We start from the raw sequence: 14,776 nt of genomic DNA, 5'->3' as shown, positions 1-14,776 counted from the left end.
CACTGGGTACACTCTCCTTAACCCATCTCGTCCATCCTTTGAATTTAATTCATATCCATATAATGATGACTCCCAAATATTGATTTCCCGAGAAGACCTCTACTGTGAACTCCAGATGCACACAGCCAGCTACCTGTCCCTGCAGTCTAACCTGTCCAACCTGAGTTCCCAGTCTCTCCCCATAACCACACCCCTTCCATTCTTCCACATCTCAGTACATGAAAACTATTCTTCTAGACTAGGCACTATGGACATTTGTGAGGAGCTGTCCCATGCTTGGTAGGAAGTGTAGCAGCATCCCTGGCCTCTACCCACAAGATGCCTATAGCAATCCCCCTTCCCCAGTTGTACAACGAAAAATGCATCGACATCGTTAAATGATCCCTAGGGAGGCAACTTCCTCAAATCCCCTGTGAGGAAGCACTCATCTAGGCCAAGAGCTTTGGAGTTCTTGTGGATATAGGTTGAAGATAAACCAGACAGACTATTAGATGATCAAGGGGAGAGGTAGGGTGGGCAGCTGGGTGTGTGCATCTGGAGTTCACAGTAGAGGTCTAGTTGGGAGATCAGTATTTGAGAGTCATCACTGTATGGATACAATTTAAATTCAAAAGATGGATGAGACGGGTTATGGAGAGTATACCTACTGGCAAAAAAGGGATCTAGCGAGTGATTCCTAAGTTCCTCTCTTCTCCTTTTTGCTCACCTTATAAATCCATTTGTTCATGACATCTGCCTTCCTTACCTTCAACCTAAATCCACAGTAGAAACACTTCTTCCCTGCTCCTCCCCTTCCCTGGCCTCTAGTCTTCCTCTTTCTCTCTACTGAATGGATCAAAGCAGCCAGAATGATCCTTTCAAACATAAATCAGATCTGTCATTGCTCAGCTGGAAATTCCCAGTATCTTTTTCCTGCTCGAAGTAGAGCCAATGTTGCTGCCATGACCACGCGGACTGCCCACAGCTGCTCGGGTGTCTCTGTGGCTCTCCACTCACCCCAGTACAGCACATCTGCCCAACCAGCTCCCTGCTTTTCCTTAAACACACAGTGCCTAGTTAACTCTGACCTCCGGCCTCTGCACTCACACTCTGCTTGTAATGCTCTGTTCCTGAGGCTCCAAGCCTCCCTCCAAGCCTCAGTTCTGCTGTGAGGGCTTCCCTCCACCCTATTTAACACCGCACCCCACCCTTGCACCATTTCCCAGTAGCTACAACCCTCTCTCTGCTACTCCACATATTAATGTGTTCCTTTGTTTCTCTCTCCTCCCTAAAAAGGAAGAACTGTGAGGCTGATACTTTTTTTTTTAAATCATTGATTGATTTCCAGTGCCTAGATAGAAAATGCCTAGCACAAAATAGATGCTCAGTAAATATTTTGAATGTGCACAAGAATAAATGAATGAGTAAATGAATGAACTGTAATCATAAGAAAGTCCAAATAGGGAAAGTTACTGCCTGTCACTTTTAAACTTTCAATCAGTCTATGAGCCTCTCATCTGACACTAACAGAAAGAGGGCATTGGCTAAAACTTCCAAGCCTACAGACAGAACGGTCTCCCCAACAAATGCCCCCAAAAGTGTGTTAGCTAGAGCTGTCTAGAGCTACCAAATTGCTTAACCAAGGAATTGAATCCAGTGGAAGGAGTTGTAATTTTGCCCATCAGGATGTGACATGCATTGTAGACCAGTGATGACTGCGTCCTTCAAGATCTCCATGTTCTCTAACGAGTCTTTGCTTGCTTGCTTTTATTAAACCTGTTCTACTCCTCCCCACTCCGCCCCGCCATCCCCAGCGTATACTGAAGAGGTGGAGTGGATAACCTGTCTCCCAGTCATCAGCCCCTGAGGGCCACACCTGGAGCAGCTGTGGAGAATGACAAGGTGCAGAGATCCCAGACACTCAGCTGCTGGTCGGAATGAGACGGGCTCAGGCTGGTCCCTGGGGAGAAGGTAGGTGTATTATATAGCAAGTAAGGCATGAACACAGGGCTCTGTTGGGTCAGCAGAGAGATGGAACATGAGACACTGTGAGGTGGGCTTGTTGCTGTTGTGTTGTATATAAGCCCTAACTTATACAGATCTATGGGCAAGAAGGAGCTTAAGTCAAGTGAAGAAGATAGGGATGAGATATGAGGAATGGTGGAGAGAATCTGCAAAGTCTTGGAGGTGATAGAAGAGGAAACGCATTCAAAGAAAGGATGGGGATTGCCATCACACATCTCAGTAGACAACACCCAAGTTCAAGCATAGAAACAGAATTCAACCATTGCCAAACTCCAATCATAAAGTAATGGTGAAGAGCTCCCCCCACCATCATCATCCACATTCAGTTGCAGACATCCCAAGAAGCAAGAACACTCCCTAAACACGGTTTAATGTATACCTTCTCTTGACTAAATTTTGCTACAACAGCTTGCGAGCATTGCGATGGCTTCTTGTGTAGATCAAGGCGGTATAATAATTGAGGTTGTGGGGTCTGTTCTGTCTACGGTACAGAATGCAGGTAAGTATGATTAATGCAAGGCATGCTTCTCTTAAGATGGCTTAGTAATAGCCTTCCCATTAGAGGCACTGACACTGGAAACAACTTTTATAATTACCACTTAAGAATCAGTGGCCAGAATTAAGAAAAGAAAAAAGATTGCTAAAACAGCAAAGCCTGTTATTTTTCATAGTATTATATAGTGATATTCTCATGAAGAACCAAAACTCAAAAGCAAAAGACTTCAGTTTGTATTTGGCATTACTGTTCACCAACTGTGCAACAATGTGTGACTGGGTGAAACTCTCTGAGACTCTGCTGCTGCTTCTATAACCGTTCTGACAGCAATGGTTACCTCACAGTTACTAGAGTATTAATGCCTCAATGTGTACAAAAACACTGTTAACAAGGTTGCCTGACACCAGTGTGTGATGTTATTACTATTATTGCTGTTTCAGTAGAAGTGAGAGTAGCATCTTTGAGTTTGTTTGTCTGCTTTTTGGTTTTTAACTTCTCCTTTGGTAAGTCATTGGTGCAGGTTCAATTGAAAAGATATCAGCAGAATGTAAAGGCTTCAGACAGCTCACTAATTCAAAGTGTGGTCTCTTTGACAAAGTCCTCCCAACGAGATATTAGTGATAGTCTTCTGGTGCTGACTCTTCTATTTTCTCCTTTCACTACCCTGGAACATGGATGCAGAGCAGCTTTCATTAAAGATATTAAAACAGAAGATAGAATAAGCTTTCTTCTCAGATGTAATCATTGCGTTACCGTACTAACTCCGAAATGCCTATACCCAAACTTCTTGTTGAATTAAATAAATGAAACTCTTTTTTGATTAAGCCACAACTCTGGCTGAATGTGAAACTGAATGCAATTCTAACTGAATCAAGTAGGAAAAAAAAGTGTCGCCTCCTGACTGCCATAGCAGCATCTCCAGAAGCTGATTCAAGAAGCAGAAACATGGCCCCATACTACAACTTCTGAATCAGAATCTTCTTTTAAAAAATATCACTAAGCATTCATATGCTGTTTATTTATTTATATTTATTTACTTTTTTATTTTTTGAGGCAGAGTCTCCCTCTGTTGCCCAGGCTGGAGTGCAGTGGTGCAATCTCAGCTCACTGCAACCTCTGCCTCCTGGGTTCAAGCGATTCTCCTGCCTTAGCCTCCAGAGTAGCTAGGATCACAGGCATACACCACCATGCCTGGCTAATTTTTGTATTTTTAGTAGAGACAGGGTTTCACCACGTTGGCCAGGCTGGTCTTGAACTCCTGACCTCAGGTGATCCACCTGCCTCGGCCTCCCAAAGTGTTGGGATTACAGGAATGAGCCACTGTGCCCAGCCTCATATGCTGTTAAAAGTTTGAGAAGAACTGGTATAGACTTCTCTTTTCTTCTTTCGTTTTCTCCTTTCTCCCCTCTTTCCTCTCTTATTTTCCTTATAAAAGAAAAAAATAATCCTTAGTCCTCATAGAATCTCACAGGACAGGCATAGTGGAGATTATTCTTGCCCCTTCCCTGCATTCACTCTCTTTTACTGTGACTACAGTTCTTACCACGTTTCCAGCTTCTGTAATCTGTGTAAGGCTGACCCCAGCCCTGGACTTGGCGGATGGAACAAGTGATTGAATTCAGTGCAACCAGAGCATGCGGACCCCTGGCCATGGTGACCAGGCCGGCAATGGGCACCTGACCATCCCAGTCAGTCCACTCAGGACCACACCCTCTCAGGCCTTGAAATTTTCCTGTATATTTGAGTACCAAGTTCTATCTTAATGAACAAGAATGGGGATAAAATGAGGAGGCTGGAGCCCAAGCAACCTTTTTATACAGTTATAGAGCTTGAGAATAAAACTTGACACCAAGGACATAGGAACTGGAAATGAAGAGAAGAAAACCTTATACTAAGTCGCATCCAGACTATGAGGCCTCATTTTTTGCTTAAGCCAGTTGAGGTTGAGCTCTCTCTCTACCACTTACAGTGTAATGTATGCTTAATTATATACATAAAGGGAGGAAAAAGAACAGTAGCTGAACGGAAATGTTGGCTCAAGATATGGGCTTTCTTGGTGAGAAAAACTTGAGCCCACACTGAAAGGAAAGAGGTAATGAAGGTGTGAAGGGGAAAAGCAAAAGAGAACGGGAAGGGCTCAGAGAGCGAGTATGACACCGTCCAGGGAACAGGCCTGACAGTGCCTAGGATAAGGTGGCACCGAGTTTGTTCAATATCCCAAGTCTTTCAGTTTTTTTAAAAAATGCATTTATTCTTTAAGTTTTTGGATTCTTCTTTCTTCATAATATATCACAAATTTTATCAGATTTTCAAAGGTTTATGCTTGGCAAACATGAGTAATTGCTACAACACTAAATGGAACTGAAGAGGTCTGGTCCCCAACAGTTTTCATGCAATTACATAAAAAATGAATGTCTGAGAAAGTGGTTTCTGCAACAAACGTGCTCTGAGGTGTAGAAAAGAAAGTTAAGAAGATGACATCTTCATGACTTCTACTTCTTAGGTACCTGAACTCAGGGTTTATAAAAATCCATTTAAAGCGCAAACCTAATGTGCTTATTTGGCTGGTGCCCGGCACAGCTTTTATGCCAGAGAAAGGCAGACTTTAGCTAATGGGGCTTATAAACCACCGGTGACGGTTGTTAGGAGAGGGTTGTAGACAGAAAAGGAAACATAAATCCCAGATAAGACTCGGATAGTATCTCTAGGACATGTAATATCTTTAAGGTAGAGATAATGATTCCTAACCCTGACCACACATTAGAGTCTCATGGGGAACTCTGAAAAAAGCCACTGATGCCAGCACCCTCCTCCTGAGACTCTGCTTCACTGTGAGTGCGGGCAGGCAGTTCCTAGGTGATTCTAACATGCTGCGGGCTGGACACCTTCTGGCTGGGGACACTACTGAGCACCATGATAAGACAGAAAAGTTTTCACTCATCTCAACCTATCCTCTTAAAACACAACTTAGAAAAGGAAAATTTAATCAGAACCTCAGGCATGTAAATTGGCAGCAATTGTTTGCAGAGTCACTTCAAAACATATTCAGACCTATCAATTTTATTCTTCTCTCTAGCCATTTTAAAAACTGCACTGCTTGAAGTTGGACATGAGTCCCCTACCTCCCTGTGATCCCAGCCAGTGACAAGTACCTGTGAGCAAACAAAGAGCAACAGGGGCGAAGAGAGATGTTCAGTTCCACCCCCTGCTGACCTATTTCTCAGTGTGAGTGTCTGGGCCTTTTCCTCAGAAACCTTGAAGAGCCCCCAAAGGATATCAGAGAACTTCTCTGTTTTTAACATGTGCTTCCTATTGAAGAACAAACTTGGGCATTTTCAAAGTAAGTTATGCTCTTTACATCATACGGGCTTTATCTAGAATTGCATAGAAGAGGGAAAGGTCTTCAAACCCTATTTTTTTCATGCGGTGCCCAAAAAAGAGGTTTTACCAGTGTTAGACTCATGAGAAGGAATATCAGTGAGGAATCAGGACGGAATAGATCGGAGAAGCCACACCACTTCCAGCTAGCATGACATACAGCCAATCCTGCCCCAGAAAAGGATGCTCTCACAACTTAACAATAGAGAACGTTGTATTACTATTTTCTCATCAAATGTATCTCCAATTTGCTACAAATAATTACATAATGCAGATTAGAGCTATTCCTAGAGAGGTGCTTACAAATAGACTTTGACTGATGTGCAGGGAATGCGGTGAAATTGTAGTGCCTACAACTGCTCTCCAACCCTCGTATCCTCAGGTTCTGTGAAAGAGACACCAGTGATTCTACCCAACATACACAGGATGCTGTTTCCAGACAAAAATGCGCTTTGATTTTTCCAAATAATTTAGATAACTAAAATGTTTGCTTTGGTATGATTCTACCAAAAAAATAACATGTTTCATTTGTCTGTACATTTATAGTGTGTTTGGTTTTAGAAATTCCAACAAACTGATCCATAGAGTCGATATAAATTCAATCAGAATTCAGAAGGCTTTTTTTTTTTCTCAGACCGAAGGGATGATTAGAAATAGACAATCTAATTCTAAGATATATATGAGAATGCAAATAATTTTTAAAAATAAATCAGCCGGGTGCAGTGGCTCACACCTGTAATCCCAGGCCTTTGGGAGCCTGAGGTGGGTGGATCATCTGAGGTCAGGAGTTTGAGACCAGACTGGCCAACATGATGAAACCTCATCTCTACTGAAAATATAAAAAATTAGGCAAGTGTGGTAGTGGGTGCCTGTAATCCCAGCTACTCAGGAGGCTGAGGCAGGAGAATCACTTGAATCTGGGAAGCGGAGTTTGCAGTAAAAACCGAGATCGTGCCAGTGCACTCCAGTCTGGGCAACAAGAGCGAAATTCGATCTCAAATAAATAAATTAATGAATTAAAGTTGGAGACACTTTACTGTCTGATTTTAAGACTTGCTATAAACCGCTGAACAAAACTAAGGGGGAAATCATGCAATTATCCGGTGAATAATAATAATATATTTGTCTTTGTTTTTTGTTTTATGTTTTTTGTTCCTTCCTTCCCAATCTGAATTCCTTCCATTTATTTTCCTTTCCTTATTAGAATCATTAGAATCTCCGGTAAAATATTGAGTTGGAATCATGTAAGCAGACATCCTTACCTTGTTCTTAACCTTAAGTTATTCAGTCTTTCACCACTGAGTATGAAATTCACCAAGGGTCTTTCCTAGATATCTTTCACCAGGTTAAGGAAGATCCCATTTGTTCTTAATTTGATAAAGGTTTTCTGTCATGAATAGATGTTAAATTTTTCCATATGCTTTTTCTGCATATATTGAGATGTTTTTATTTTTTTTTTAATCTGTTAATATAATAAATTACATTTTTGGTTTTCGAATGTTAAACTAACTTGCATTCCTAAAATTAAACTTACTTGGGCATTATTTATTTTTACCTTTTTCTTATATTGCTGAACTCAATTTTCTAATATTTGATTAAGGGATTTTGCTTTATTTTAATGAGAAATATAGTTATGTTGAAGGTCTTTTCTGATGTCTGTGATTTTGGTGTCATAAAATAATTCTAACTCATAAAATGAGTTGAGAAGTATCCTACTAGAAGAATTTGTACAGAATTGAATTTGTTTGTTTCTTAAATATTTGTTAGAATTTAACAGTGAAGGCATTTGGGTGTAGAGTTACCTCAAGTTGGTTGATTCTGTTATTCAGGTCTTCTTTATACTTACTTTCTGTCTACTTGTTCTATCAGTTACTAAAAGAGAAGCGTGGAATTTGTTTATTTCTTTTTTCTGTTGTATCACGTTTTGGCACCTTGTATTTTGTAACTCTTGTATGATGTGCTTGCCTGCTAATGTTTGACTGGATGATGGAAACTGTGATTTTTAGATTCTTGGGTGCAGATTTTGGTTTTTTTTTTTTTTTCAAGAATATTGGACTTTCAGCCGGTCGCAGTGGCTTATGCTTATAATCCCAGCACTTTGTGGGGCCAAGGCGTGCGAATCACGAGGTCAAGAGATCGAGACCAGCCTGACCAACACGGCGAAATCTCGTCTCTACTAAAAATACAAAAATTATCTGGGCGTGGTGGCGTGTGCCTATAGTCCCAGCTACTTGGGAGGCTGAGGAAGTAGAATCACTTGAACCTGGGAGGCGGAGGTTGCAGTGAGCCAAGATTGCACCACTGCACATTGGCCTGGCAACAGAGCGAGACTCCATCAAAAAAAAAAAAAAGAATATTGGACTTTCTTCTGCTACACAGTTACATTTCTTGGGATCGGTTTGATCCTTTCAGGTTTACTTTTGTGCTTTATAGAGCAGGCCCAGAATGATCTTCATAATAGGGCTCATATAGCCTTTCTACTAAGGTGACACTTTTCTGAGGGCTCCATCCAATGCCGTGCAGCAAGGTCTTTCCACACTAGCTGGTAGTAACACAAAGTATTTCCCACCCTGAGTGATTTCTGGGAAGTTTTAGGCCTAGGGATTTTTACTAGTTCTTTTCTAGCCACAAGTAGTTTCCTCTGACACGTGCAGGTCAGTGTCCGGCCAAAGATTTTAGGGGAAGCCTCTGCAGGTCTCTAGGGCTCTCTGTGTAGCTCCCTGCTCACTGGTCTCCTACACCACTAATTTTTATGCTAGGCTTCCTGAGCCCCAGTCTCTGTCTCCTCAACTTGACAAGGCTGCTGGTCTCTGGTTGGGAACCCTTCTCTGTACTTGAGCATGGAAACCACATCTGGAAAGCACCAAAGAAAATTCACAGACATCAACCGGTGTGTCCCTTCCCTCATGGACCACAGCCCTTCACAGCCTGCTCTCCAGTTCTCCAACACTGCCATTTCATGTGTTCTGATTTTCTAGGAGTTTTTTTAAGCAGAATATTAATCTGGTCTCTCCTATTCCATCATGGTCAAAAGCAGAAACTTGTTTCTGTTTTATAATTCAATGAAAACTCTCCCAGACATTATATATCAAAAGTGCTTTTTGTACTAAGTTGCTAGTCATCATGAGGGAAAAAAAATTACATTAAATAAAGTCTTTTGTAAAGAACATTTACCACCACAATAGTCTATGTTTTATTCTGAATTTCAGGCTTTAATTTATTTTGAGAAAGGGAGAAAAAAAGAGTATCCTCAACATTTAAAAACTGGTTTGGCACTCAGGGGAAGTCCATGGTATTCTCCTATTAAATAGTACCTAACAGAACACAACTTCAAACAAGGTTACCCTGAGATCATGATAAAATGAGCCAAAACAAGCCTACTTTATAATTTTGTCTCAGCATAGACAAAAGCAAGTTTATTGTACATTATGGACTGAATGTTTATGTTCCATATAATTCATACGTTGAAATCTTAACCCCAGATATAATAGTATTTGGAGACAAGGTCTTTGAGAGGTAATAGAATTAGATTAGATCACGAGGGTAGGGCCCTTGTGATGGAGTTAATGCCCTTATGAGAAAGGAAAAAAAAGAGAGAGAGAGAGAGAGAAGTCGGCCAGGTGCTATAGCTCATTTCTGTAATCTCAGCACTAAAAAAGGTACCCTAGTAAAATATCCCACTTAGAAATAAGTAAATGGGTAAAGAGAAGAAGAGATAATAAATATAAGGCTATGCACTGAAGAGGAAATGTAAGTTAAGAAATAACGACTACGGGAGGATCACAAGGTCAGGAGATTGAGACAATCCTGGCTAACATGGTGAAACCCCTTCTCTACTAAAAATACAAAAATTTGCCGGGTGTGGTGGCATGCACCTGTAATCCCAGCTACTTGGGAGGCTGAGGGAGAAGAATCGCTTTAACCCGGGAGGTGGAGGTTGCAGTGAGCCGAAATAACACCATTGCACTCCAGCCTGGTGACAGAGCGAGACTCCATCTGAAAGAAAGAAAGAAAGAAAGAAAGAAAGAAAGAAAGAAAGAAAGAAAGAAAGAAAGAAAGAAAGAAAGAAAGAAAGAAAGAAAGAAAGAAAGAAAGAAAGAAAGAAAGAACAGACAGACTAGTCAAAGTAGATTATAACTCTTCTAGTTCAATGGTCATATAAGGAACATAGCTAGAAGATACAATTTTTACAAAAGAGATATTTGGTGCCTACTAAGGAGGCAAGAAAAAAGAAAAATTTATTGGCAAGGATAATCAATAAAAATATGAAAATATGTCAGCTCTATCAGTGAAATAAAGGCAGAAATTGTAGATGAGGAATAACTGAAAGCAGGATGATTGATTAACATCAACATTAGTAAACGGTGCTAAGAACATACTGATTACTCTTGTTCTGAAAAGTGGAGTGATTGAAGAGTTCTCTGTGCCATTTGTAGAGTAGAAATATCCAGCTAACAGGATGTGTATGTAAAAGGAGAAAATAATACCTAATCAAAAGGTCTTTACCTTTGGTAAAAGTTCATTATATCCTCTCAAGTCTGTTCATTTTAAAGTACGATATGCTTCATGTAACTGAGCATGAACTTTCCTGAACAAAATCTGGGGTGGATGGTGAACACGAAGTGCAGATATGAGCACAGAAGCTCTAGCTGATGCTGCAGGCAGGGGGGGGTGGCGTGGCAGGGGGGAGGGCGTGGCCTGATAATAAATTATCATCTATTTTCTTTCATAAAAATTCAATGATTATAATTCTTACAAGATGATTACTCCTCCCTATGCTATCTTCTGCACTGACACAATCAATGTAACATCAGGTTATTCTTCAGAACTATCTAGCCCTCACTGATGCTTAAAGTAACATTTTTGTTTATTCTGTGACAATGTTGTGTTTACCAAATTTCTCTTGATGTAGCCAACACATAGAAAATAACCTAATGCAACATAAAGAGAACATTTATACTTGAAACTAATGTAGTTTGGCAAATTTTCAATCAGCAAAAAATCAAGAAAAGAATAAGGCTAACAAATCCTTCTTCAATGTCCCTTCCTCACCCACCACAACCCTACTTTTTAGGCTCAAAGGCTATGTCATGAAGATAATAGGAAAATCAAAAGGTGTATTTTTATATTAATAATGTTCAACATTTATGTCTGTAGCAGGATTGACATTTCTATACTGTGCTGCTGTCAAGACCTCTGAAAAGATCTATTATTTGTCTCTGCCTTCCTCAAAAATAAATTTAATTTAAAATGGATGATGTACAATAAGAAACATTAAAATAAAGACAGTATAAAGAACAAATATCTCAGGCACCTTAAGATCTATCACTATTCTGTCAAGATATACTAAAATAAAATTGACTTTTAGAGTTATGATTAAAATTATGATAAATCTTAAGGATTATAGATTACATGTTTGGAAACCAAAAATTCTCTTTGAATAGTGATTCCCAATAGCATGGAATCAGTTTTAAAAAAGAAAGCAAAAATGTCTGTTTTCTCAGCTTTAAATACTAGGATTACTCAATATTAGTCAAACCAGTAATTATTATCAGAATATAAAGCACTTACTGCTGAGAATTATGTGCATTTTAAATGGGAATTAGAACTTTTCATATGCTAATTTTTATAAGCCATCTGTAACTATATTTGATGAAAAACATCACAGTGATAAGGGCTTTCCATTTTGTCTTTATTTAAAAATGTATACTTGATTGGTTAATGTGATGATTTAGCAATATAGTAAACATTACCTAAAGCATTACACAATTTAAAATTATTTTTTAAAAAGATGAAGGCACACATTTTATCATAGTGATAGTTTATTAGTCATTGTCTTAGTTTTGTGCTGCTCTTTAAAATAAATACCACAGACTTGGTAATTTATAATGAATAGAAATGTATTAGCTCATGGCTCTGAAGGCTAGGAAGTCCAAGATTGAGGGGCCAATCGCCCCCTCAATCCCATGTCATCCCATGGCAGAAGGGCAAAGAGAGGGTGAGAGAGAGCCAAAAGGGGAAAAAGCACTTCCTTTCATAAGGAACCCAATCCCAAGATGTGGAACTCTCCCCTACAGTAATGGCGTTGATCTATTCATGAGGGCAGAGGCTTCTTGGTCCAACCTCTCAATACTGCTACAAGGCAATTAAATTTCAACCTGATATTCAGAGGAAACAAACATTCAAACTTAGGTTTGTCTTACATTCAAAATATGTTAATTTCATCTCTATACCTCAAAATCTTAACTCATTCCAGCATCAACTGAAAAGTCTAAAGTCCAAAGTCTCATTTAAACCAGATATCGGTGAGTAGGGGGGATGACGGATGGAAGACAGGACTAACGTGCAGCTCTCATTTGGACAGACAGAACAGCATCTGGAGACTTACATTGTGAACTCTTTCCTCAATAACCACTACAGGAACATATGAGGAAAACCAAAAGAATTCACAGACTCTTTGAAAGCAGTTGCTTGCTGCTACAAGTGCTGTGAGACAGCCAGAAAACTGTGAGTTCCTAAATTGTTAGAGGGGGAAAAGTCAGCCTCTGAACATGCATTCCCACTGAGGAACCTAAAAATCCGGATCACAAAAGAAGGATTTAACCTTACCTGTAGCTGAAATGGATTTAAGGAACTGAGTCTATAGCCATACCACCCTGAACGTGCCTGATCTTGTTTGATCTCAGAAGCTAAGCAAGATCAGGCCTGGTTAGTACTTCGATGGGATTTAGGGAGCTGAGTGAAATATAAAAGTAGAAAAAGCAGCAGGAAGAGCCGTTTAGGCACTCCTGGTCACCAGCTTGAGCCCAGGGAAGCCATTCCTAGCCTTACCTCACAGAGGTCCTTGGGGAAGGGAAGGCAGCTAGCAGAATTGGGGAGGGGCCACAGGGTGAAGGAAGCTCCTAGTTGAACTTGGTAATAATTGCAACTGAGCATGAACTTTCTTGAACAAAATCTGGGGTGGAGAGTGAACACAAAGTGCAGAAATGAGCACAGAAGCTCCAGCCAATGGTGCAGGCAGGTGGGGAGGGGGAAGGCCTGAGAGCCCTACTTGCTTTCTCAGTCAGGAGGCAAGATCTCAGCCCTGCACAATGACTGCATGGATATAAATTCAGTGCAGATGGGCGGGGCACAGCAGGAGTGGGGCGGGGCACAGCAGGAGTGAGACTGGCCTTGATGGCTCCATGGGAACAGGGTGAGGCCTGTCACTGCTGGCTTCCCCCAATTCCCTGACAACCTGTATGAAGCAGCAGAAGCAGTCATAATCCCCCTTGGAACATAACTCCATTAGCCAAAGAACCACCCCCTCAATCCCCCACAGTGGCCGCAGCAAGCCCCACCAAAGAAGAGTCTGAGATGGGGACTGCCCAACCCTGCCCCCACCTGATGGTTTTCTCTACCTGCCCTGATAGCCAAAGGCAAAAGACACAAACTGTTGGGAGCTCTATGGCCCCGCTCATCACCTGAGAAACCTGAGTACCTAGCCTGACCAATGTAGGGCAAACCTATATTCCCCTCTTATTGCCACAGCTGGTACTCTCTTGAAAGTATCACCTCCTGGCTAGAGGCCACCAGCTCAAGCTATTATTTCAACTCAGAACAACCCTGCTCCAAAGAAGGAGCAAACGGCAGCAAATTTCACCAGCTGCAATACCCTAGCTAACCACAGATCCTCTGGCCATGTGACAGCTTCACCACTAGCATAATCAGCATTCAAGAAAACCAGCACACTAAATAAAACTCCAATAACAGACTCCGACAGAGTCCACTTCACTCCCCCACAACCTCCACCAGAGCAGGTACTGGTATCCATGGCTGGGAGACCTAAAGACAGATTACATCACAAGACTCTTTGCAGACATTCCCCAGCACCAGCCTAGAGCCCAGTAGCCTTGCTAGGGGGCTAGACGCAGAAGAGAAATACTGGTCACCAAAGTCTGGCTCTCAGAAAACCCTATCCCTAGGGGAAGGGGGAGAACATTACATCAAGGTATCACCCCATGGGACAAGAGTATCTGAACAGCAGCTTGAGTCCCAGATCTTTCCACTGAAACAGTCTACCCAAATAAGAAGGAACCAGAAAAGTAATTCTGAAAGTATGACAAAACAACGTTCTACAACATTCCCCAAAAGCTCACACTAGCTCTCTAGCAATGGATCCAAACAAAGAAGAAATCTCTGAATTGTCGGATAAAGAATTCAGAAAGTTGATTGTTAAACTACTCAGGGAAACACCGGAGAAAGGTGAAAAAGATATTTAAAAAAAATACAGAATATGAATGAAAAGTTTGCAGCGAAATAGATATCATAAAGAAAACACAGTCACAACTTCTAGAAATTAAAGACGCACTTAGGGAAATACAAATACACTGGAAAGTTTTGAACAATAGAATTATACAAGTAGAAGTAACAACTTCAGAATTTAAAAAAAAAAAAAGGCTTTTGAATTAACCCAACCTGACAAAGAAAAAATTTTAAGAATGAACAAAGCCTCCCAGAAATTTGGGATTATGTTAAACAACCAAACATTAGAATAATTGGTGTTCCTGAAGAAGAGATATCTAAAACTTTGGAAACTTATTTGAGGGAATAATCAAGGAAATCTTCCTTGATCTTTCTAGAAGTCTAGACATCCAAATACAAGAAGCTCAAAGAATACTCAGGAAATTTAACACAAAAAGATCATTACCTAGCCACATAGTTATCATGTTATCTAAATTCAAGATGAAGGGAAAAATCTGAAGAGTTGCGAAGCCAAAGCACCAGGTAGTCTATGAGGGAAAACTTGTCAGATTAACAGCAGGTTTTTCAGCAGAAACCTTGCAAGCCAGGATTGGAGTTCTATTTTTAGCCTCCTTAAACAAAATAATTGTTAGTCAAGAATTTTGTATCCAGCAA

General features: G+C 40.6%; 1 protein-coding gene and 1 long non-coding RNA gene across 10 annotated transcripts in view; one reads left to right on the top strand and one right to left on the bottom strand.

Annotated features, from left to right (window-relative positions):
* LOC105495658 (peroxidasin like) overlaps nucleotides 1-14,776 on the bottom strand; it is a 507,670-nt gene that overhangs the window by 217,569 nt on the left and 275,325 nt on the right. The gene's annotated exons all lie outside the window — the stretch shown is intronic.
* The window catches only part of LOC139355844 (uncharacterized), a 61,311-nt gene continuing 47,912 nt past the window's right edge, over nucleotides 1,378-14,776 (top strand). Inside the window, exons 1-2 of the long non-coding RNA XR_011607034.1 lie at nucleotides 1,378-1,950; nucleotides 5,577-5,840. This is a non-coding gene — a long non-coding RNA (uncharacterized lncRNA). The remainder of the gene's footprint in view (nucleotides 1,951-5,576; nucleotides 5,841-14,776) is intronic.

The sequence above is a fragment of the Macaca nemestrina genome, chromosome 8 (genome assembly GCF_043159975.1).
Source record: "Macaca nemestrina isolate mMacNem1 chromosome 8, mMacNem.hap1, whole genome shotgun sequence".
In the NCBI taxonomy this organism is placed as follows: domain Eukaryota; kingdom Metazoa; phylum Chordata; class Mammalia; order Primates; family Cercopithecidae; genus Macaca; species Macaca nemestrina.
The sequence above is the reverse complement of the archived record's forward strand: the minus strand, read 5'-3'. Positions and strand labels throughout refer to the sequence as shown.